Here is a 26,664-nt window from a genome sequence, read left to right on the forward strand (position 1 = left end):
TAAGTGTCAAAAGGTTATGTAGTGCCCTGCAAGCGAATCCTTAAGCCTAGAAGAGCTGGAGCTACTTTTTCGTAAGTAATAAATAATATCCATTTCAATCCGTGAGAGTTATTGTTAAATAATATATTCTAAACATCGGAAATCAAGCAAATATTTATAATTATTTCATAATAATATGTATTACTTAAGTTAATAATGAAATGTGTTAATCCTTTTTTATAAAAAAAATGTCACGTGTTAAAGTCAAGGTTATGTCAGCATTATTACCACGTGTTAAAATCAAGATTATTTCAGTATCATAATTTCACGTTTTTACAATTAAAATTAAAACTATAATTTCCGTATAAAAAAATATTTTTTTAATATTAGACAAAAGTAGTACAAAATATTATTTAGTTTAGTATTGTAACGGTCCAGTCTGATTTGTCTCCTATTTTCCTCTGCAAAACGGCAACCCGTCACACACGAGACTATTAAAGAAAACCTGTAATTGAGCGTAGGCGCTTTTCACACGTATATGCAAATGTGTTAGGGCAACTCTGCGAAAACATTACCATATAAGGAGCGTGACGTCACGACCGTGGGAAAATTTATTGTTTACAACAGAAAATCGTCAATTATAAAGTTTTTTAAACGAACAAAAGTATTTCTTAGTTAAATTTGATGCGCTGATCCTGAATTTCATGTTGTTATAACTCTCAAATCGATATTTGTTAGTCAAATCTAATCTACAAGTTAACATTGTTAGTTATTTTGCAATAAACAACAATATTGTTATTTCGAGCATACGATTACAATCTCGACGTATTGAAACAGAAAAGCAAGAATTTTACACTTTGATAACTAATTATTAACTAAGTTATCAATAAATAAACAATTTATAATTTTTTTAAACAATTAAAATAACACTGTTAGATAGCAAATCGATCATACGTATCTGTAAAATTGATGATTATGATTGTCACTAATTTGGTGATTTTTAAACCGTTAAAAAAGAAATTTGCAAATCTGTTTTTTAATTATTATTCAAAATTAGAGAGCAACATTAATCATCTTTTATTTGAATAACATTCTTCTAACCACAAGCGATTTTTTCATGTGAAAATTTTCCATAATTTTATTGTAAAAATGGCGTAATTTGACTATTAAATTGTATAACTTATAACTTTGAAAGGCGATTTTTCCTCGAGATGTAATTTATGTTAAAAAATTCATCATTTCAAGTTTAATTTTTTAAATCGCATAATTGTAATTTCGATCGAGCCATTTTGCGATAAAACATGTACAAAATTTGCGTCAATGACAAAAATAGCGTTATAGGGGCTACCAAGCGTAGAAAGGAGCCCATTTCGCATGTATAAATTCGCTCGTCGCTGCGGCAAGAGGACTCATTTTCCTATCTTGCTTAGCAGCGCGAGCACTGTTGTAGAAATAAAGCCTCAGCTATTTCCTGAGACGAATTTCTTTTTCAGTGGTTAGCCTGTTAAACTCCTTTCCTACAGATCTCTAAGCGCTCAACTCATGAGACTATCTCTCTCATGAGAAAAAAGCAGCCTTAGATATCTTCCCTCCTGAAATATATTTACTGTTGAGAAATTAAATTGAGCAGTGATCACGGCGCTGTCGGGCCTCTCCCCGATAGATGCGATTGCTCTCAATTGCATTTCGAAGCAGCTCATCGAGTTGGTAAGCCTCGTGGTTTGCTACTCGAAAGATTTTCTTTCATTATTTAGATTGCGCGCGTGTCAACTTCTTGCTTTTCTCGGAGAAGTAATTACGAATTCAATGTAAAGAGTCCGAACTATTATTTTCATAACGCGAGATAGATTCAAACGTTACAGTATACTTTGAAGGTTGTGAACACATGCATAACTTTGAAGATGAGCATATTTTTTGTGACATTTAGTTGATCAAATTATACTCATTTAATCAAATTATAACGAGCCGAGGCTCGTTATATCTCTCTCTCCCCTTAAGTTAATCATAATCCGTTGATAATCCATGTACTCTTCTCCTTATGTATTTTCGCCTTGCCGTAGCTGTGGACACGGCACGAGGTAAGTCAGGGAGCACCGAGTAGAGAGAGAGAGAGAGATCCGCGAGTACGCGTGTAAGCGTGGACGACCGAGTGTCGCGCGCGTAGCCTAATTGGCTGAGACGCGCCGCTGCCGAATAGCTAACGCGAGAGAGGGGGACCACGTCCGCGTGCGAGTCAGAGAATCGGCTGCCCGTCTTGGCGAGAGGAAGCAAGTTCAGCGATCGACGCAAAGAAGAAGTGCTTTGTGCTGCACAACCCGGGTTTTTCTACTGATAAAGACGAAGCGTGCGTGCGATCGTCGGTACGTGCGTGAGTGTGTGTTTGCCTATCCTAGCCGGTCAGCCCGAGTGAGCTGCCTCGAGGCCGAACACCGGCGCGTGTTAAGTATAAAGCCGACGCCACTGCGATTTGTCATGTAAGTGCCCGTTCGATCTTAAGATTCTCTCTCTCTCGCTTGCTTCTCGCTTGCCTCTCTCACTGCGAATGCTATCTGTATGCTTTCTTTGTCATCCTAGTCTTAATAAATATTCATCCTGCTAATCACTGCGTCTTTGCTCTCGGCACTTCCTCCCTCCCGTGTTGCGTGCACACCGGCTTGCACCGTCCGCTGCTACCTGACCTACGACGCTCTCCGCGGGCCGAAGGCTAGAGCGCCTTCGAGGGGCATGTCTGAGCCGCTGGGCTGAATCCCACGTGTTCCCCGCACGAGTTACCCGCAGGCCGAGTAGCCACTTAGCATCACCCTTAACGGGGCAGCAGAAACCCCGTTACACAATGGCGCCCAACAGATATTGGGTCTGTGGCAGCTAAATACGCAAGCCAAAATATATATCCAAGCGTAAACGCGCATGGCAGAAAGCAAATCGAGTAAAGACTAGTACGCGAGCTGCCGTGTTTACATTCCAAGAGCGACGCGCGACGTAAACACAACAGCAGCTACAAAGCATCGTACACACTACGGAGCGACGTAAACAGTGTCGCAACTTACAAGAGGCCGTACTGCGAATAAGGCAACAGCGGAGCTAAATAAAACGCGCGTATACAAATACTACGCGCAACATTAAGAACCGTAAATTCAACACCCAAAAACACGTAAGCGTCAGCGAAACGTACGTTACGCAGCTCATTAGATAGAATACTTACAATCCGTGTTTAGAGTCACTCAATGTAACTGCCCAGCGTCGGTTGAGAAGTTAATCAATTTACAAAGTTCCATTAATCGCCAAATCCATTTATTAGTTTATTTTTCTTTCAATTCTCCTTGGCTCGTGGTCTGTATAAAACTTTCTTTGGCTATTTGACTTTTTTTTTCTACAAACTCCACGAGCGAACGACATGGCAACCGACAGCTGGACAATCGAAAACTTAACAATTTTCAAAGATAACATCAATGCTCGTTTAAAATCATGGATTCAGGGACTGCCAAGCGATGTAATGGCAGACGAGTTAGACCGTTTAGAGCTGCGAAACGACGGGTCAATATACGAAAGAGGTAACAGATTGTACCGACGACTAAACGGCGACTACACCGGAAGCGACTTCATACAAACACGCTTCGATAATCCCACACTAGCGGAAGAAAGGCGAAACGATTTGGCGCGCACCTTCTTCCAGTCAGAATTCCTACCGGACGATATAGCAAACGATATTCGTACGGCGCTAGAGGCAGAAATGACACTAGGCGCCAACGAAGAGTTAGAAGACGACAAAGAGCAATCAGGCTTCGCGACAAGCTCGCCACAAGGAGCCGCAGGGCCGACCGACATGTCGCTCACCTTAGAAGAGAACCCGCAAACAGCACCAATTATTCAAAACAAAGCTCACGCGCAGACGCCAGCCAACGAAGGCTGGAAACCTAACCATCTCTTAAACACACCGAACGTCACACAGAGCGAGCCGATCGTGACCTCCAGCATGCAATCGGAGCCTCAGGTTACAGCAAGCGCAATGAGCTTACAGCATAGCAGCGAGACGTATACTGCACAGCATTACGTCACGCCGACAGCCGAACCGATCGCTTTTTCAGCTACAAACCGAACAATGCGCGTAATGTTCCCCGATCAAAGCGAACACTGGCTGAGTATGGCGGCAGCTGCAGAGCTAAAACGGGCGTGGCAAGCAGAGTTCCAGACACGTGCTTTAAAAGAAAATTTGAACGACCTCTGGGCTACGCAGCAAGCAGAAATGCAAGAATTAATGCTGCGTAATACAAAACAGGAAAACCGAATAGAGGAACTACTGCAAACCATCGCCACTTTACGATCGGAAAAGAACAATGCAGAGAGAATAAACAGCGATCTACAGGCGCAAATGAAAAGCGTAGTCGCTAATGCTCAACAGCAAACGGCCGAAAACCAAGTACGCTGGAACGCGACACGATCGAGCAAAGAAGTCCATTTCCAAGACACGTTCGATTTGAACTACTACGAGCTGTCAAGCCAGTTCGATGGCTCAATACGACCGTCGCCCTCAACACTGAACCCACAAGCGCCGATATTTCACTCAACCACGGGACCGTCCACGCACAATCAGTACGAGAGGCCACAAACGGCAACTATAGCGGCACGTACGCACGCACTGCCGTTTGGCCATTTGATCCCCGCAAGCTCGAGCTGGGGGAGGGGGGTTGCGCCGAAGACGGCGGACGATCCGCTCGCGCTCCCGGTGTCGAGACAGGCAGCAAGCCACAGCACGGGGGGGCCCTCACCTCACACTCTTAACACGACGGAGATGTCGCGCTTTATGAGCAAGCACCTCGGAAAGACGGTCCGGGAGTGGAAGATAAAATTCTCGGGCGAAAAAGGAGTTAGTATTGAGGAGTTCCTGGAGCAGGTAGAGGAGAATCGCCGGCTAGACCGAGTTCCGGAAGACGAACTGCTGGACTCGATGACGCCGCTGTTTGAGAAGCCTGCGCTGTTCTGGTTTCGAGCTTTGAGGCCCGCATGGAAGACGTACCAAGAGTTCAAGGACGCGGCACTCAAGACATACAGCAAGACGAAAAGGAACAGAAGGAGCCTGATCGTGGAAGCTCAACTACGCACCCAGGGGGAAGATGAGCCTGTGAGAGACTACGTCGTCTCTTTGCTCACCATTCTTGGCCGGTTCGAGGAGCCTTGGGAGGCGCAGGATCAAGTGAACCTGGTAATAGATAACATGCTTCCACGGCTGCAACGACGACTAAAGCGGTGCAAAGATCGCCTGTCCGACTTTCAAGAGCTGCTGGAAAGAGCTCAAGAAGCAGAGGACGATGAGGTAGGCCAATGGAGGCCCCCTCCCCCGGCAGAACAAAGCATGCTGCCAGAAGCGGCTTACAAGCCCAGGTCGAGGGCTGCCAGGATAAAGCCAACCAGCATCGCCTCGGTCAGCGAACATGCTGCGGAGCTCAATTGGGAAGCGTGCCTCAGGGAGTTTTTGGAGCAAAAACTCAAGCCGATCATTGGGGCAACGGCCCAGACGTCGTCTACCCGAAGCCAAGGAGCTGCAGCAAAGCCTCAACAGGGTGCTCAGGCGGCGGCAAAAGCCGAGGCTGGCGCAGCGCCCAGAGGACCGCCGGGCGGCGGCCGAGGCGGAAAAGGTGGAAACCGTGGAGGCAGAGGCGGTGGCCGTCCCGGAGGCAATCGAGCCCAGATCGTTACCCCAAAGTCCGACAAGAATAAGGACAAAGAAATTGGCCCCAGTGGCGACAAAGTTCTCTGCTGGAACTGCAGCTGGCCCGGCCATACCCGGTTTTACTGCCCGGAGTGCTCAGTCAAACCGGCAGAGCCAAAAAACGAGAGGGGGAGCGCGTAGTAGGGGTCCCTACCGCTCCTCGGGAAGACCGGACCTTCGCCACGGACGGCGTTACAGGAGTGGCGCAGGCGCTTCGCAGCCCGGCGGACGACTCCAGGCTACCCTTGAGTGATCCGACCGACGCGCAGTCGCCATGCGATGGAGGTACTGTAGCCAGCGCCGTCGTGGAGAAGTCACCCCGGTGGTGGCTGACGGTAGACGTCGGCGGCTATCCATGTAGGGGGCTGTACGATACCGGAGCTTCCCGCACTGTCCTCGGCCCAAATGCGTTACAAATTGCCTTGGCGCTTAACCGCCGAGTACATTCGTACGTAGGCCCCGGGGCAAAAGCTGTCGATGGACACTACGTGCCAGTTTTGGGCAACGTAAGCCTACCTTTTACTTTAGGGGGGCTAACGCATTGGCTCGATGTTCTGATCCTGTCCGAAGTCGACACAGAGTGCACTTTAGGTGCCGACTTCACTTTTTCAGCGGTGCTCGACCCGGAGGCGAACACGCTGAAGGTCAGGGGCTGTGACGAGCCGATCCCGGCCACGCTTTCTTCAATGCGGGCTGAGGAACTCATCTCACTGGCCTCGCTCGGTATAAAGGAAATTACCGAAAGTCAGCGCAGAGAAATCGACGAGCTAATGCACAGTTTGCTACCCGACCTACCCTGTGAACAGCTTGGCTGTACGAGCTGGATCGAACACGATATCGACTTGAAATGCGCACGTCCTATCAAGCAACGGTACTACCCTGTATCAAAGAAGATTGAGGACGAGATGCACGAGCAGGTGCAGAAGACGCTGCGCATGGGAATCATCCGGAAGTCGAAAAGTGAGTGGTCGAGCCCCGTCGTCATGACCCCGAAACAAAACGGCACCTACCGTTTCTGCATAGATTACAGGAAGGTGAACGCGCAGACGAGAGTCCCCGCATATCCACTGCCCTATATGGACGTGATACTGCGAAAGATCCAACACGCCAAGTTCATAAGCGCGTTAGATTGCTCCGGAGCTTTTTGGCAGATCCCTCTCACAGAGAGGTCTATACCAATCACCGCGTTCACCGTCCCAGGACTCGGCTTGTTCGAGTTTATCAGGATGCCCTATGGCCTGTCAGGCGGGCCCGCAACATTCCAGATGCTGGCCGACAAAATCATAACGCCGGAGATGGAGCCCTACGCTTTTGCGTATTTGGACGACCTCCTCATCGCAACGGAAACCTTCTCAGAACACATTAAGTGGCTGACGTGCATCGTAAAGCGGCTAAACGAGGCGGGCCTAACGATAAACCGAAAAAAGTCGAAGATTTGCATGACAGAAGTGCGATATCTTGGCTTGTTGGTGAACCGAGATGGTTGCCGTCCCGACCCAGAGAGAGTCCGGCCAATCCTCGAGTACCCCGCGCCGAGAAACCTGAAGCAGCTGAGACGTTTCCTAGGGATGGCCTCTTGGTACCGGAAGTTCCTAGAGGGCTACGCTTCCTTGAGCGAGCCGCTCACCGCACTCACCCGCAAAGATTGCAAGTACACGTGGACAGCAAAGCAGGAGACAGCTTTTGAGCAGGTGAAAGCTTTGCTGGCCTCCGCACCGGTGCTCGCAAGGCCAGATTTCTCCGCCCCATTCATTGTTGAATGTGATGCCAGCGACACGGGGCTGGGCAGCGTCCTCTTACAACACGTTGAGGGGGCGGATCGCGTACTCTGTTTCGCGAGTCGAGCTCTGACTGCTCCCGAGCGAAGGTTGTCAGTGACAGAGAGAGACCGCGTTTTAAAGCGAGATCTCTTTGAACGGCAGACCTCGCAAGTGCCAACTGCTCCGCCTCAACGGAGTGACGCGGTGAACACCCAGAAGGGTGGCCAAAAGGCGGCTCTGGCTAAACTTGAACGCGATGAACCCTGTTTTGACCCAACGACAGAGTTTTGAAAGATCTGACTTTGGAACGGAACGGGGTAAAAACAACCTTTCGAATGACGGATACCCACTAGCGTGAGCGGGTTGGACCGAAACGCAATGGGGAGACATGCCCCGGCATGTCGAAGCGATGGACCTGTGAGTCGTGGGAGAAATCCCTTAATACAGGAACGCAGGGTGGGATGTATTTTGAACGCGAGCCCAGGAGGGAGGCTTAGTTGGTTGATCGTTTAAGGAATCTTCCTCTGGCTGTCCTGGCTGAGTCTCTCCTCTGACATCCCAATTTGGGTTGGCCTCTGCGGGGTAGTGGTACCAGGTCAAGCAAATCTCGTAAGATTTGTATGCTGTGTGCTTCCGACGCAGTAGACGTTGGGGAAACTAGAGTCTCGTCGCGCCCAAACCGAGGGTCAAGCCTTTAGTTCCGCTCTCCTTGAGCGTCGAACCGTGAAAAGATCGGTACTCCTTCCGAGGAGGTCGCCGCCTTAGATTAAAAAGGTTCCGACTCGCTGAGTCGCGCCAGGGATGTCGTAGCAAACTTGACTTCCGGATCTCCAATAATGTTTGAAAGCGAAGGAGTGAAAGACAGTGGGCTATGCCAACCTAATGGCGCCCAGAGAGAAAGGGTGGTAATGTTTGAATACGCCACACCATCCTCAAAGCGGAAAAAGTGTTGAACAACGACGCATAGACTAGCTGACAGAGAAAGAGTGCCTCGCCGTAATCTGGTCGATCGAGAAGTTCCGACCTTACATCGAGGGTTACCATTTTACGGTGGTGACAGACCACCACAGCCTGGTGTGGCTGCGAAACTTGCGGAGCCCCAATGGGAAGTTAGGTCACTGGTCCTTGCGTCTGCAAGCCTATGACTTCGACATCGTGCATCGGAGCGGCAAGGATAATGTAGTGCCGGACGCACTTTCCCGCATGTACGAGACAGACGAAGACGCGATAGCCGCCACGGCTTCTCTCAGCGTTGGAAAAGGCACCAAGGACCCTTGGTACCGGAATAAGATGAAGAAGGTCCTGGCCGACCCAAGGGCCTACCCGTATTGGAAGGTCGTTGGAGGATGCCTGTATGTGTGCCGCCCCGACCCGGTCATCGACGACGCGATGGGGCGAGACGACGATGTTTGGAAGCTGGTGGTACCGCGGGAGCGACGTGGACTGGTCCTCGCGGAATGCCATGACGAGCCGACGGCGGGACATCTCGGCCGTTACAAGACTCACCAGAGGGCGATCCTGCGCTATTACTGGCCGAACATTTATAGGGATGTAGCTCATTTCGTGCGCAACTGCCACGTGTGCCAACAGGTGAAAGTCGAGCAGGTGGCCCCGGTGGGATTAATGGGGAAGCATGTAGTTTCACGACCATGGGAAATAGTTTGCGGAGACTCGATGGGTCCGTTCCCGAAATCGCCACAAAGCCACGAGTATCTGCTGATTTTCATGGACATGTTCACCCGGTGGATCGAGTGCATCCCCATACGAAAGGCGAACGGCAAGACCATCAAGAGAGAGCTAAATCAGCGAGTTTTCTTGCGATTTGGCGTCCCCGAGAAATTCTTGTCGGATAATGGCACGCCCTTCAAGAACAAGCTCGTGGACGACTTCCTGGAGTCCCACGGCGTTTATCATGCGACGTGCGCGCCCTACTCTCCGAAATCTAATCCAACGGAGCGCGTGAACCGGACCGTAAAGACGATGATGGCGGCATTTATTCAAGAAAAACACACTAAGTGGGACGAACACATCGCAGAATTCGCTTTCGCGTACAATACGGCCATCCACGAGGCGATTCGCTCAAGCCCGGCGTTCCTGAATTACGGGCGGAACCCAGAGCCGCCCCACACAACGAGGCGCGAAGAAACACTTGAGGCCGCGCGGAGACAGGAGGCCGCCGCGCTCGGGAGCTGGCAGGCAAAGATGGGAAATCTCGGCAAGCTCCACGCGCATGCCTCAGAAAGCTCCCAAGCTGCACAAGCCCGCCAAGAGAAATACTACAATAAGGGACACCGCGACGTTCGCTATGACGTTGGCGACAAGGTATGGGCGAAAAATCGCGTGCTTTCCTCGGCTGCCCGGGCTATCGCCGCGAAGCTCTGTCCCAAGTATGCGGGACCGTTTGTTGTCATAGCTCGATTAGGCCCGAATTCTTACCAGCTTCAAAACGAAAGCGGAGTCGACGTAGGTAAAGTGGCTGTGTGCGACCTGAAACCCTGCCACGACGCGGAGCAGTTCCCGGAGGAGAGCGGGTGTGAAGACCAACTAGTCTCAGACGGGGAGCAAGAGATGGCTCCTGATAGCGACGAACCCAAGCTTTCGGGCGATCAGGCTCCCGCGTGCGAAACGTCGCCTCGACCGTCACTCAGCCAGGACGCCACCAAGCTGGAGCTAGCGCAAAAGAGGCGGCCCCCTCGAAAAAGGGGTAGGCCGCCCGGCTCGAAAAAGAGTGCTCCGCCGCCGGTAGAAACGTCACCGAGATGCCTCCGCCCAAAGAACACCCGAGCGAGCGAACCGCCCGCCTAACCAGCCACCCTTCGCGGCCCTTACGCTCCCGGAGTGCCTCCTTTCTTACCTTCGCTCCTCCGCTAACCAGCTTGCTTCGCTAACCAGCTTGCTTATCTCAGTCGCCTTCTGCTGCTAACCCGCTTGGACGACAACTCGTCTCGAGTATCGCGCCTCATATAACTTTGCTCATATAACCCCAGAACTCTACGAGGATGTTGCCTGCAAGGACCGATAGAACGGTCAGGCTCGACGTGCCCGTAGAAGAGCTGCGCAGGATGCAGCTGCTTATCGGCCAGATCCTCGAGGCACACGCCTCCTTCGTTCCTCCCAGTCCATCGGGAGTGAGCTTGACGGAGCTACTGGGGGAGACCAGCCTCCTCCACATCGCTGCGCAGCCACCATCTGCTGCCCTTCCGGCGCTGCCAGCCTCGGATGCCGCCCAGGCCGCAGCCCAGAAAGCAACCGACGCGCCCCCGCTGGGACGACCTGAGGGCGCCCCAAATGAAGCCACTAGGCACCGGCCGGCACTGCCAGCCATTACGGCGCCGCTCGCCAAGCCTTCGCGGGCTGAGGATTCGGGACCCTCAGACCTCCCCTTGGAAACCCAGTGGGCGCAGCTCGAAAGCCGGGCTAGGCAGTGGCGCAAGACTCGCCAGCAGGCTGCCAAGGAGGAACAGCAAGCCTACCGAGATGTATTAGCCTTCGCCGACCACCCCGACGCTCGTGCCAGAGCCTTGGTGCCCCAGGAGTTCCTACAGCGGGTCGAGAGAGCCACCAGGCTGCGCGCCTACCTGGACGCCGCGGAGGCCCAATTCGTGGCCAACGAAGAGGCCGACAAGACCAGGGCGGACCTAATGGCCCTTCAGCGGCAAAAGCTCCAAGAGCTGGAGGCCCTCCGAGCGGAACTGGCCGCTGTGGAGCAGGAGCGCCAAAACGCCCCAAGACTGCTTTCGGCGGAGCTGCCCCGTCGCGGGCCAGGGCCGACCGCGCTGCAGTACCAGGGAGCCACCGAGCCATGCGGCAGATTCAATGGCCCAAGGGTCGACCTCCGGTACAAGAGGTACTGTTGGGTGTGCAACCTGACGCAAGTGTCCAGAACGGACAACTGCCCCAATTACGCCCTGCACCCGCTGTTCCGGAACGGGAGATACCCGAAATACGAGTACCCGGAGGCCTGCGGCCCGGTACCGACCATGGGACGGCGCGGAAGCTCCACCAGGGAGTGAAGAACGGCGGCGCGATTCGCCCGCTGGGCTGCCAGCGCCCTCGCCGCTTCAGCCCCTCTCCCTTCTATTTTTTCTTCACCATCGCTTCGGAGCATACCAATGCTGGATTGTGTTTCGTTTTTTTTTTCTTTTTCGATTGTATCGGCACCAACGCCCCTTTTTCGTTTTTAAAGATTCACTCTTATTTGTTTAAGATTGTAGAGAGAGACAAGGCCTCGAAGCTACCTCTCCCCAAAAATTGTATTTTCGTTCTATAGTCTGTTCACCTTCCTAATAAAGAATGTATTCTCCTACACATTGATTGCATTTATTATCTGGTCGAGAGAGAGAGAGTGGGTCGAGCTGGTACCAACCTCGCTACCAGCGTCTGGGGAAGGGGAATATAACGAGCCGAGGCTCGTTATATCTCTCTCTCCCCTTAAGTTAATCATAATCCGTTGATAATCCATGTACTCTTCTCCTTATGTATTTTCGGCTTGCCGTAGCTGTGGACGCGGCACGAGGTAAGTCAGGGAGCACCGAGTAGAGAGAGAGAGAGAGAGAGATCCGCGAGTACGCGTGTAAGCATGGACGCCCGAGTGTCGCGCGCGTAGCCTAATTGGCTGAGACGCGCCGCTGCCGAATAGCTAACGCGAGAGAGGGGGACCACGTCCGCGTGCGAGTCAGAGAATCGGCTGCCCGTCTTGGCGAGAGGAAGCAAGTTCAGCGATCGACGCAAAGAAGAAGTGCTTTGTGCTGCACAGCCCGGGTTTTTCTACTGATAAAGACGAAGCGTGCGTGCGATCGTGGGTACGTGCGTGAGTGTGTGTTTGCCGATCCTAGCCGGTCAGCCCGAGTGAGCTGCCTCGAGGCCGAACACCGGCGCGTGTTAAGTATAAAGCCGACGCCACTGCGATTTGTCATGTAAGTGCCCATTCGATCTTAAGATTCTCTCTCTCTCGCTTGCTTCTCGCTTGCCTCTCTCACTGCGAATGCTATCTGTATGCTTTCTTTGTCATCCTAGTCTTAATAAATATTCATCCTGATAATTACTGCGTCTTTGCTCTCGGCACTTCCTCCCTCCCGTGTTGCGCGCACACCGGCTTGCACCGTCCGCTGCTACCTGACCTACGACGCTCTCCGCGGGCCGAAGGCTAGAGCGCCTTCGAGGGGCATGTCTGAGCCGCTGAGCTGAATCCCACGTGTTCCCCGCACGAGTTACCCGCAGGCCGAGTAGCCACTTAGCATCACCCTTAACGGGGCATCAGAAACCCCGTTACAAAATCTATTATAGATTCTGGTGCAAAACATCTCTCTTACCAACATCTACTTTTATACAAAAAAAATGATGGATCTGGAAAAAGTTGAATATTCTCCTGATGAACTTTTTACAAACTTCATAGACAAAGATAAAACAGTGTATGTATAGATTTTTTTTCATAACAAATATTTATATTATCAATATATAAATAATTATTATTTTGTGTTTTGCAGTGAACTGATTGGCTACGTTGATCAAATTTTTGCTCCTAGAGACGTGGGACGCAAATTAGAATTTAAATTATTCAAGTTTGTGCTCAGCAATGGTACTAAAAAAGTATCCTGTGTTGTGTGGAATGATGTAGTTGCAAAATATGAAGCTGAAATCAAAATCAATCGGGTAAGTGTTTTATTAATTTAATTAAAGAAGATAAATAATGTTTGTAACCGTATTATCACTGATATAATTTAATTATATATGTAATTCTTGTGCAGATTCTACACATTACTGGAGGCATGCCCAAAAATTGCCAAGTCTACGTGAAAAAAGAGGATGGATTCGTCGCCTTTGAAATCACAATTATGGACAGCACTACAGTAGATTATATAGGTTACCATAATTTTCAAGATGTAATCAGTACAGATAAAGCTGTAATTGTTGATTTCGATGACATTAGTAATTACCACGGTCAAATGATAAGTAAGTTTTACTTTTCTTTATTTGAACTTTAATACATAACGGGATAATACTTAAATTTGAATTTATATTTTTTTCCAGCTATAGCTGGCTATTTGAAACAGACTTTCCGTGTAATTGAAAGTCGGTTTGGCAATATGAGCTATGAGAGTGCGGCAATTACAAATGGCAACTTAAAAATCAATATCGACATAACAAATTATACCCCATTAGATTATAAACTAGGGGCAAGAATAACGGTTACTGGAGTATTCACTAATACATGCATGTAAAATATATATGTAAATATTCAATTATAAATTATAATTTTTTTAATAGTAAAGTGTGTATTTTTAAATGTTTTAGATGGGTTGGCGACAATTCAATGTAAAGAGATCTCATCTATCGTTCTGGATGACAAATCTGCTGCGATGTATCATACAGAGTTAATGAAGGGCATCAAATTTCCTAAAAGAAAAACTCTGGCATAATAGAAGTAAAGTAAAGTAAAGTTGTCTTAAGATTTAAAAAAGTTTGTTTAGTTTTTGTAGTTTAATAAAAAAAAATTCAGAGTTCATTAAAAAAATATGTTCTTTTAGCTTACGTATTTTATTATGTAATTTTCATTTTTTTAACTTGAAACATTTCATGAGTTACAATGTGATTTTAAATGAAGTATTTTACAATGTGATTTTAAATTAAGTATTTATTGTAGTTTGGCATGATCTTTGATTATTGCAAGTTATAAACATGTTCGTATATTTTGGTATTTATAATCGTTGATTATTGAATATTTAACAATAAGAAAATAATATTTACAATATTTATATATAGCTGATAAAATAAATTATTTATTGAGCTGTATAATAATATAAAAAATGATGTACAATTTGTAAATATCAATTACAAGAAATATTTCCATTAATAATTTAAATTGACTAATTAGTGTAGTTACTAATTGATCACATAAAATTTAGATAAGTATTGATAGTTTTACGTGACTATAATTAATGAATATTTCTTTAGTTGATATTTTAAATTAAAACAACTTGTGTATGTCAATTTTGTATTTTTTTAAATAAGAAATGAACCCTTTACCATGATTTCAATAAATTTATAAATTAAATTTACGCAAATAACACTGTTTTATAATTTTAATTGTAACATAATAATGTTCCTTACATATAAGACAAATGGACATATGATTGATATGCGAGAAAAGTTTGTATCAATGTAAATACGGTAGAAAATTAATAAGATATTATTAGATAGAACATTAATCATCTCTATCTATAAATCTTTTATTTCATTAATATTCATTATTTCATTAATATAATATGTCAATACATGTCAATCACAGAACGCATGCGCAAAATCTCATAGCGATTGACTACATTTTTTCATGTCAATTGACCACTAGGTTTTTTTAGTTGAAAAGTGAGTTTCGTGTTTCAATATTGTGATTTCGATATTGTTAATCTACACTATATTCATTCTCAAGAAATATGTCACTGCTTTGGATTTAATTAATGATATATTATAGAACTGAAAACTGTAAGTATATTGTATAAGAAAATTAATATTAGTACTAAAACAAAATTATAACCTTATTTGATAGAAATGAAATACGTTCAGTATTACATTTATGTTTATACCGTAGATAACAATGTATATTCATTTACATAATTCCATATCTTACTATGGTGTTAAAAGATAATTAATCGTTAATTATATGGATAAAATGCCATCAAATTGCAACTATTTCAAACCCTGATTAATATAAGCTCATCTTCTGTTTTCATGATTGTGATTATATGTAACATACAAATATTATTTGGTAAAAAGACATGCATTAATCTCAAGAATAATTATTACTGAATGGTAATTTTTTTGCAGAACTAAAACTGGATTTAGATTTTTAATGGCTAGATGTAAATATAGTGAACAACAATCAGCATTCGCATCTGGTTGAGCAGTTTATTGCACAAGCGCTTTATGAAATCTTACTTCCTCAAAGGTATATTTCACATTTACTTTCTTATTTGATAAAGAGAACTGTTTATAATAAATGTAATGATAATGTGAAACGTTTTTCCAAGTGCTTGCTTAGAAAGTAAACACATTAATGACTCATTAATAATCAATTGTATGGATTAAATGCTATTAAATTGCAACTATAGCTCAAATACTGATTGATGTCAGCTCATACGTTTTCATAATTGTGATTTTTGACACAGTTGTTTTATGTTATATTACTATTGCATTTGATATGCAACAATATTATACAACTTGACTATAACCAAATATAAAGAATTTTTATCAGTAGAAAATTTAAACAAATTTTGATATTAGAGTAGTCAATAATGCTTTAAAAGGTCTGTTTATAATAGTATACAACAAATCATTGATATTTTCTGTAAGGGGCTTGAGCGAATTTTACTGGAACGATAAAATACTCTGAAATTTAGATATTATGTACATAAAGTAGATTTATTTTGCAATTAAGAAATACTATGGTTGACAAGTTCGTTTAGGAACAAATCACTTTCAAAAAATCGCAAATTTAAGACGTATCTTTATGGGAAATGTCACAAAATTGATAATAACGTTATAAAATACTTTTCGATAAACGTTTATTTCATGAGTGTCCCTATGGCACCCCGCGCTATGTAAGGCATCAACCGCCCAAGCCACCTCAAATATATAATATATGTAATACATATAATATTTTTTTTAATTTTCAGGTACCTGTACTACCATCGCTGTTGACTTCCTACATAATTATATCTATTTTTATATCAATTAATGTTATTTGTTACTGCAAAGTGAAATAATAAATGAACTTAAAATAGTTACTGTCTTAACTATTATTTCTTTACTTTTTATTTACTGCAAGCATTATTTTAGAGAAGTTGGATTTTTTACAAAAGAAAAAGCATGTTCCAGAAAAATTAAAGAAAATATAAATTATAACATGAAAATTTAACTATAAACGAAAATAGAATTTACAACGAAATTCGATCAAAATTGACCAGAATCGTAACCTAACTAAAATCTAATCACAACTTCAACATATGTATCTAACTAAATACTGAACTTTGAAATAATCCAAGCCTTTACTAATAAACCAAGCATTTTTTACTGTACAGACAAAAAATCAAATGAACTTTACTGATATTTAACTAATTAACCAACAAACGAACTTTTGCTTATAATAAAATAAACTAAGCATTTACTTATTCCAAATCGAACATTTTATATTGTTATTTACAATATAATTATTTATAGTATAAAATAATTATAAACAATCAAATATTCATAGTATTTTTTTTATGTAATCAAAGAAATTTTGTTTTCATTTCATTTGAAAAATGGGTAGAAGAAAAATAATGCATACTCCAGAAGATGAGCAATCTTATCAAGTGCAAAAACGTTTGAGAATTTCGGAAAATCAAAGAATTAGACGTCAAGCTGCACGTGATAAATCAAACAATGAACAAGTAAATTCTGTACGTGATAATAATTCAACAAATAATGAACAACAAAATTCTGTAGTAGAAGATTAGTTAGGAAAAATGGATACTTTATGTTCAAATTGCAAAGCTGAACATTTTATTTCTGAAAAAGTAGCAAATAAAGGTTTATATTTCAATGATTGTTGCTCTCATGGGGCCGTGACTTTAGAGAGTACGCCAGATTTTCCACGAGAACTTGAAACATTATTTGATGGAACTCATTCCCAATCAAGTAACTTCTTTGAAAATATTCGTTATTATAATAATTCGCTTTCCTTCGCTTCTTTTAATGCTAATTTAGTTAATTTTCAATCACGTCGTCCTAGACCATATTGTTTTAAAATTCATGGACAAATATATTATCAAATTAATACTGCTTTGTATCCTTCTGACAATGAAAGTCCTACGTATGGACAACTCTTTTTTCTTGACCAAGAACAAGCTCTTGATGTTAGAAGAACTCAAAATCCTCAACTTAATCAAACAACACTTGCAATGTTAGATGAAATAATAAGAAAAAATAATATTTTTGCGAAATCTTACGCAATGATGAAACAAGAAATAAATGATCAACGGTTACAGATGAATGGGGAGAATGAACCTGAATTACAATTATTATTTTCTTTGAAAGCAGATTTTGATAGGAGAAGATTTAATTCACAACGGATAAATGAAGTTGCTGCTATTTTTTCAACAACAGCTGACAGTAAAATCCCAGAGTCTTACGTAACTATTCGAAATAAACAGACAAAAGAATTGCAATGCGTTAGTAGTATGGATCCAAACGTAGAACCTTGGATTTATCCATTATTTTATCCTTATGGATCGCGAGGATGGCATCGAAATTTAGAACGTATTAAAATGAATAATGATGATCCAAGTCGTAGAGTAATACGATTGACCTATACTAAGTTCAAAATTGCTGTAAGACGAAATGTATTTAACGCTATTTTGTTAGGTCGTCGATTATTTCAACAGTGGGTAGTAGATTCTTATGTTAAAATCGAAAAAGACACAATTCAATGGTGCAAAGATCATCAAAGAGAACTTACAGCAGATACGTATCAAGGATTACATGATTATTTGCAAAATTCTGCTAACGATATTGATGGTCAAGTAGGAAAAACTGTAATTTTACCATCGTCTTTCATAGGATGCCCACACCACATGCAACAAAATTATGGCTTTAGTCAGAAAAACTGGTAAACCAGACATTTTTCTTACAATGACTTGCAATCCTAAGTGGAAGGAGATTCAAGAAAATCTTTTATCAGGTCAACAAGCATGTGATATACCCGATATTGTAGCTCATGTATTTCATTTGAAAAAAAATCGTTTACTTGATATAGTCGCAAAAAGCAATTTCTTTGGAAAAGTTGCGTCTTATGTTTATGTTATTGAATTTCAAAAGCGTGGTCTACCACATATGCATTGTAATGGGGTTGATACCGTTTAATTATTTTTATTCGCTCGGCCTCATTCCCTGGGGGTCAGTGGCAACCCATCCCTGCGGTTCGGGGCGGATCACAACGGTCTTTCGACCGTGGGGTCCTCACCCGCGGGCCCTACTACCACATTAATGTGAATGGGCCCCGTTGCGTGACCCCCTTGGCTGCCGTCTACGTTCACCACCAGGTTTACCCCGGACGTTTGCGAGCCCTGGCGTGGTGTGGCCCCCGACCTGATCTCCGGAGCCGTCGGCCTGGCTCCGACGATCGGAGGCTGGGAGAGGCCCATGGGAAGGTCACTCGCCGGGCCCTGGAGGGCCTGGCGGTGACGCTGCTGCACCTCCTTGAGTGCCGACGCGAACTGGCAACGGCGGGACACCACCTTATCCCAGTAGTCCATGTCGTCTGGGTGTTGTCCCGCAGCCGCGTACGCGTCATATTCGGCGTAAACGGCTCGTTGGAGGGCGTTGAGTGTCGCCCAGCCTTGTTCGACTTCCCTCAACCCCTCTACTATTTCCTCGCAGGTTCTTTCGCCAGACGGGGGTGTCTGGCTAGTGAACCTGGGGCGCCAGGTCGCGTCGGTGGCACTCTCCTCCGTTTGGGTGCCAACGGATGTCGTTGGAGCCTTCAGTGGGATAGATCCCGCTGGGAGTCCAGGCAGTGGCGTGGTATCGCCGCGCGCGATGCCGGGAGTCGTCATCGGTTGCGCGGCGGCTTCCTCCGCCGGGAGCTCTTCAATCAGCACGGACGTCGAGCTCTCGTGAGCTCGCGCCCGTGCTTGCTCCTCCTCGCATCTTTTCTGCTCCAGCCGATGTAGAGCCGCGTGGATGACACCTTCGACGGCGGGGCCCAAATCCAATCCGATGAGGGCGGCCGCCGCCTGCTCAAACTGTTCGAGCGTAATCTGCATCCTGCAATAATTCTGCAAGTTAATATCCCGAACATTTTTGGATATCGAAGGTGGGCGCCTGTTCGGCCGCCCAGGGCCTTCGTCGACGGGGTCGAAGGTGGGGTCCTTGGCGTCGGTCTCCCAGGTCCTTCGTTCGCCGCGTCTCATACATTCACGGTTGGTGTTCTCGGTGGTCTGCCCCTCTTCCTTTTCCCGACGATGGGAGGAGGGGCTCGAGTAGTCTGTCGATGTTGTGTAGTGTGTGTGGTTAGCGCGTACTTGCGAGGTCTCCCTCGCGGGCGATTCGCCGTGTTGGAAGAAGAGCTGTTTAGTGAGACTCGGTTGGGGAAATTAAGACGGGTATGACGAGGTGAGCTCGGAGTTGTCGCGTCGTTGTTTCGGGGTGTGTTGTCCGCAGTGTCGGCGCTCCCGTTTCCGTGCATCGTCGTATCGCTCGCATTGGGCGGGACGTTCATCGCCACGGTTCCCTCGGTGGTAGAGGATTCGTCGTCGTCTCGTTGTCGGGTCCCATATTCCGGTAAATCGTCATCTTGCCCATAATAGGGTTTGAGATCTTTGGCGTGTATTAACGCCGTGACTTCTTCCTGTTGATTGGCAAGGCGATATGAGTTGGCGCCGAGTACCTTCGTGACGATAAAGGGGCCTATGAACTTGGGTGATAACTTCGCGGAAATGCCCTGTGCCGCGCAGGACAGTACGTGATTGCTTTTCCACACCCAATCTCCTTCTTTAAACCTGTGCTCCCTACGCTTGGCGTTGTAATACCTTGCCTGCCTCAGGGACTCATCCGAAGCGCTCTCGTGAGCTTGCTGAACAGCGGAACGGCTATTCTGCATGTGCTCGTTCCATTGCCCGATTCGAAGCAAACTCTCCTCTTGCGTGGCAAGCTCGTCCATTCGTCTCCGAAGAGTATTTGGGGCTCCCGGTTGTCTACCGTAGTTGAGCATGGCAGGGCTAACCCCGGTGGAACTATGGACGACCGTGTTCAATGCGAACATGAGTTCGGGCAGCGCTCGGTCCCACTCCCTGTGATTCCCCCGCAGGTACGAGGTTATCATCGTTTTCAAGGTACGGTTAACCCTTTCCGTAGGGTTAGCCTGCGGGGTATAGGTTGGGGTGAAGGTTCGTTTTATCCCCTGCTCTTTTAGGTACCCGTCTACCAACTGGTTCCGGAACTCGGTGCCATTGTCGGACAAGAAGATCTTTGGCGTGCCGAAACGCAGGATTACCCGTTCCCGGAGTTCCTTCACTATCGTCTTGCCGTAGCCACTACGTATGGGTATACATTCGACCCATCGTGTGAATACATCGATGAATACCAGGACGTATTCGTGCCCTCGAGGGCTCTTCGGAAAGGGCCCAACGATGTCGCCCGCGACCACTTGCCAAGGCATAGACCACGTTCGGTCCTGCATGAACCCGCGCGGCGGTCGCTACTCAACCTTGCACTGTTGGCATACTTGGCACTTTTGGACGTATTCCTTAACGTCCGCGTACATTCCCGGCCAGTAATAGGATTAGGCGATGCGGGCGAAGGTCTTCTCGCGTCCCAAGTGTCCTGCCGTCTCTAGGTCGTGGCTCTCGAACAATACCGCCTTGCGTTCCTCCGGAGGCACGACGAGTTTCCATACGTCCCCGTATCCATCTTCTTCTTGTTGGTCGTAGTTTGGCTTTAGGTGATACATCACCCGGCCAATAACCTTCCAATTCGGGTATTCTTTTGGGTGGCTCTCGACGCGTCGGAATTGCTCCGTGTACCAGGCGCTGTCCCTTGACTTCGGTTGGTCCATTGCGCCAACCTCTGCCTTCGTGGGCTCAAAAGCGCGTGATAAGGCGTCGGGCAACACATTGTCTGCCCCCTTTTGATATTCGATCTCGAAAGTATGACGATTTATCTGCCTTTGCCCGTGCCCCGAGGGCGTGTGCGATTCATACGCCACCGCCTCGGCTGGTCCAGGGTCTCTGGCTTTACTAACGTCATTACCCTTCTTCTCCACGTGCACTCTACCGCCACGCTCATCTTTGGCGTCACTAAGGGAGTTCTCGCTCTCATCGCTCAACACGCTCGCTACTAACGGTGCGGGCTGTGTTGACGAAGGCCGCGAGTACCTTCTCCATGCGGTCCAACCTGTCATTAACTTCCGGTTTATCACCGGACATAGATGCCACCTTGCCCTTACGACCCTTGCTCGCGTCGTTGCGGGTGTGGTACGCTAACTCAGGGTATAGAGTCGACTGAGGGTCTGGTACCGTCCGCTCCATCCCTGATGCAAGTTATTCTCAGCCGCCGCACAGTGTAGAGAATTGGACAAAAGTCCAGCCTCGACTCAATTCTCAACCGATTTAAGTAAATCAAAGTTCAAAATACTCAGAAGGACACCCGCTAACATACGTCACTGCTATATTTCACAATTTATTTATCCCCCACCCCTACAAACTACCCCTACCAATTTAACAACAGCCTAACCCGTCTGACCCTGGAAACAGTAAGTTCAATCGCAGATTTTTCTTGAAATAATTACATCCTATGCCATAACCGGGCTAACTTACTCACCCCTAACCCACCTAACTTCTATCAACTTACCCCCAACCCTTAGAAACCACCTCTACCAATTCACCAACAAGCTAACATCTCATTTGGATTCAGCGACTCCAAAAACATGAGAATAACATAATCTTATCACGGAAACAATTTCTTTGTTTTTTTTTGTGATGCTGAATCATGATTATCAAAAAAAAGCATATTCCTTAATACACCTCATTATTTTCATTGCAAAAAATAGGACGCGCAGGGGAAATTCTAAAATCAGATTTAGATTTAGCATAGAAGTAGCCCAAGCACTTGTCTCGTGTAGATAACTGTTTTTGTAAGCCTGTGTGTTCAATGACTGCTTTTAGTTATCGATTAATAATAATACGATGTAAACATCTTTACCGCGGCAAGGTATCAGTCTTCAAAGAGAGTTTTTTTTCTTTTTGTTTAATTTTCTTTTGTTTTCTTTTTTTTATTTATTTTTTAATTTTTTTTTTCTTTTTTTTATTTTATTTTAATTTTTTTTTTCTTTTTTTATATTTATTTATAATTTAGGTTATCTTAGCTAATACTATAAAATATTAATTAATTGGAGAAAGAAATAATTTCCTTTTAGTTTTTTAGAAATATTTTCGCTTCCGAAATTAGTTCTTTATTATTTTTTCTTTCTATTATTCTTAATGAACTGATCAAAGGATCTGACATGAGTAATAAATAATGCATTATATCTTCATTTGCTTGTAATCTGTTCATCATCCTACTGTGTGCACTACGACCTTTTCGAAAAACTTTGTTATTGGCTTCCTGCGCTTCTTCTGAGTAAAAGCCTATAGGTTTTGGAAATGCTTCCATGATGTCACAACCATGAATAAGTATTTTATGCACGCTTGGTGGCATTTTATACCAACCATAAATTTGTAAACATTTTTTGGCTGTTTCTAAACAGTAGTTCTTGAACATGTCCAAACGAACCTCGCTTTTGCTAGATATTACTTGTAACGCTATATATAATCGTTGTAGAATCTCTTTATCAATACCTATAACTTCAGATACAGCTTCATATTCAGAAAAAAAAGTGCGTGCTACATTCCCAGTATTTGTTGTACCAGAACCTTGCTTAACGATATCAACAGTTATTCCAATTTTTTCTCTTAAAGCTTGCTGAATATATCTTTTACGATTATTTTTCAATTCTTTATTTAAACCTGACGCTGACCACTGCTTGAAATCTGAATTATATGCAATATGCAGCACATACTCCATAAATCTAATCCAACTGTGTAGGAACCCAAATTTATAAAACTTTGTATGACAGTGAAGCTTTAAAATATAATCAATTTCATTCATATATTTGGGTCCAACATTACAAATATTACAACAATTGGAGGATTTTTGATCTGTTAAAATGTTGCCTACTTTACCATCGATCATGCTGCACGTAAAGTCAAACGTCACATTAAATTCCATACCCTTAAACTCTAAAATATAATGTTTTACTTTGCTCAATGATTTAAAAATTTTTTTATAGTTGTTCATTGTAATAATGTTGCTTTCCTTAACAAACTCGAAACTGATGGGACGACAATACAACGTAGAAGAAGGTTTCTCATTAAGCCACAAAATTTTACCATCATCAGACTTTACTTCAATGGGAACTAAATTTGTAATAAATACAGATTCATCAAAAAAATTTTGTTGATAATAAGTATTGTTCTCACTTTCACTTGAACTAGAAACTGAAGGATCGTTTATAAAACGCTGCTTTGTGGTTTGCTGCCCTGAACTTCCATCCATTCCATACTTACCTAAAAAAACTAAATTTTTATTGCAATTTTGTAGCTCTGTTTCATTTAACATCTCCAGAATCCGTCGTAAAGTGTGATCGAGAAGAGAGATAATATCAACTTCTGCTCCAGTATTAGTTATATTTACATGTTCAGGGTAGCATGCATTCTTAGCTTCAGCAATTCTCAAATATCGTGGATATAATTTATTATTAAACATTATCTGATTGTAACATCTTAATTTTTCATATTTTCGAAAAGACATCTCTAAGTCTGAAAACATAGCCAATGATTTATTATTTAATTCAGAGATAGATATCTCTTCATTATCAGAGACAATCTCGGTAGTACTTACTTGTAGCTTGATTTTTAATGCCAGAGTTAGTTCCTCTTTCGTATACATGTTAGCTATCTCGAAAGCTCGTCGATATCGTGTTTTTGAAGATCCTTCTTCATAAGATACACGTGGCCTTCCCATTGTAGTCGGATTACCCTTTGATGCAGACAAATTTGAATTATCAAATGATGTTGACTGACTCGTAGAAGAATCATTGTCTAAATTAATAGAGATGTAGATCTCTTTTTCTAGAAAATCTTTAAACCTTGTCGTAAAAATATCTTTTCTACGAGATGCTAATGCCCATTTTTGCTTAAACTGGAAAATAAATGTTCTAGTCAATTTTTTTCGTACTTCATTTTCATTATAATTGGAAAATGAATATTTACGTTTCAAACTACTTACAAGCAAATCAATATGAGATTCACAAACATCTGTCCTGTTCCAAATAGTTTCACATAAATCAGAATATTTTAAATGTAATAACATTTTAAAAATTAATTAATATATGTCAATGTCTTTAATCTTTATGTGAAATGAGTATATTGGAAATATCAATAAGTGAAAACATACAATACATGAAAATTTGAAAATATTCTTTATATGTTTAAATGTCTTTCAAGAAAACAAATAGTCAAAAATTCCGATTCTAATACTATTTTTTTATGTACGTGCAAACGAAAATTCTAATGATTTTTAAATGGTTAATATAATAACAAAAATTTTTAGTTATTTTAAAAAACCGAAAAACTGCATGTTGTACATCGAATACTAAATCATACTCCGATTGCTTTAAGATTACAAAAACACGCGTACAGAATTATCATTAAAAATTCTTATAATATAAAATATGTAGGTGTATGTTCAATATAATATAAGTAAAAATCACTTTTTACTGTATGGTACAAACTTAGTTTTAAAACTGTCATCTAATATTGAAGCAAATTCTCAAATAGTATAAACATTTAGTTTAGAACATAGATCAATCTTCTTACAAAAACTAGTATGTATTTAAAATTTCAAAAACAATGTTGCATGGATAGCACGCACCAAAAAATGTTGAGATCTACAACATTTGTAGGAATAGTTTTAAATGTATTTTAATGGTAATTAACTTTTAATGGTTTAGAATCTAAAGGAGGAATAAAAATTTATATGTTTTTTACAGCTACGAAGTTACCCAAGTGTAACTGTAATTCAAATGAAACTTCAAATAAAACGCAATTACACTTTAACCCATTAAAGCCCACGCTAAGACTGGTTGAGATAGCGACAAACAAACTGTGCTATCTTTTGCATAAGTGAAAAATAAAATATACGTATTTTTTTTTATGTTATTTTCAATTGTTTATAACAAATTATTTAAACAAATTACAAAAAAATTCATAATTATCAAAATCTAAATGCGGGAATCGATTCTGGAGGTGAAATCAAGACGAAAACCTATATAACACTTTTTTGTCAGAATTCAATTTGTTAGTGTAACGTAGGAATAAACAATTGCATGTTGGGGAGAAAAAGTGACCATGTCAAGTCCCAAGCAAAATCTATCTGGAATAGCAAAAAATAAACTGTGCTATCCTTTGCATAAGTGAAAAATAAAATATATATATTTTTTCTTATGTCATTTGCAATTGTTTATAACAAACTATTTAAACAAATTATAAAAAAATTTATAATTTTCAAAATCTGAATGCGGAAATCGATTCTGGGGGTAAAGTTTAGACGAAAACCTATATAACACTTTTCTGTCAGAGGCCAATTAGTTATTGTAATGAAGGAAGAAACATTCGGCCTCCTGAGAGTGTTTCAAAAAATCGTATAAAATGAAGCTAATTATTGTATTTATCCATCAATATTGGCATGAATTATTGTAAATATAATCGGTGGGATTGAATTATTGTTCATGGCCATGTCCTTCTTTATGACTTTTGCAAACAGGCATAGAACATTTCTCACAATACCATTCCGTTCTTGTCCGACATGTTGAAATTCCACATTTCCTAAGACTCCCATGTTTCATCACGTGTTCTTGGGATGAAGTTTCACTCTGTTTCTGTCGTTTGGGGGGACGTTTGGAAGATAACTTGTCAATATAATATTCACAAACTTCTTGAACAATATCTTTGGAACCTTTTCTTTCGTCTGGATGTAACTTATTGTAAATCACTGTAGCGTTTGCTAAGGATGCTTGGATGAGCCGTAATACAAGGCACCATGTCCATTTCTTACTTCGAATTGTAGGCATCAAAGCATTACAGTGTTGATCATGTAGATCGACGCCACCCATGTGTTCATTATACATAGAGAAACAATGAGGAAAAAGAATAGATTTTTTCGATGATTCCTGCCATCTCTGCATTTCAACTTTTGGTTCATTTCCATATTTCGAAGAGAGAATCGATACTGGCTTTGAGTCCATAACTGTAATATAATTCAATTTTGAATTCACTTCATGCATTGAAATAGTGTATCCTCTTTTAGCTTTTTTTGGCATTTCGACTTTCACTTTCACATGATTATGCCGAACAGTTCCTGTCGCCGATAAACCATTTTTTTTCAAATGAATCATAAGATCTGGGTTTGTGAAAAAGTTGTCAAAATAAATATGATACTTTTTCAGTTCTTCTCTCTGTGTTTTTTCTAATAAATTCGAAAGTAACTTTATCACCACTCTAGACCCTAAACCAACGGCAACTAAAGGATTTCGTTCATCGATTCCTGATTTACCAGTGTAAATATCAAGATCATATATATACCCAT

General features: G+C 43.3%; 1 protein-coding gene and 1 long non-coding RNA gene across 2 annotated transcripts in view; both read left to right on the forward strand.

Moving 5' to 3' along the window:
- The window catches only part of LOC131669215 (nitric oxide synthase, salivary gland-like), an 840,995-nt gene that overhangs the window by 47,801 nt on the left and 766,530 nt on the right, over positions 1-26,664 (forward strand). The window lies entirely within an intron of this gene.
- Positions 14,761-16,225, forward strand: LOC131669216 (uncharacterized). Its single transcript, XR_009302351.1, has 3 exons — positions 14,761-14,928; positions 15,271-15,391; positions 16,119-16,225. It is a non-coding gene; the product is annotated as an uncharacterized LOC131669216 (long non-coding RNA).

Source organism: Phymastichus coffea, unplaced genomic scaffold, assembly GCF_024137745.1.
Source record: "Phymastichus coffea isolate CEN01 unplaced genomic scaffold, Cenicafe_Pcof_1.1 PCOF00089, whole genome shotgun sequence".
NCBI classification, from domain to species: domain Eukaryota; kingdom Metazoa; phylum Arthropoda; class Insecta; order Hymenoptera; family Eulophidae; genus Phymastichus; species Phymastichus coffea.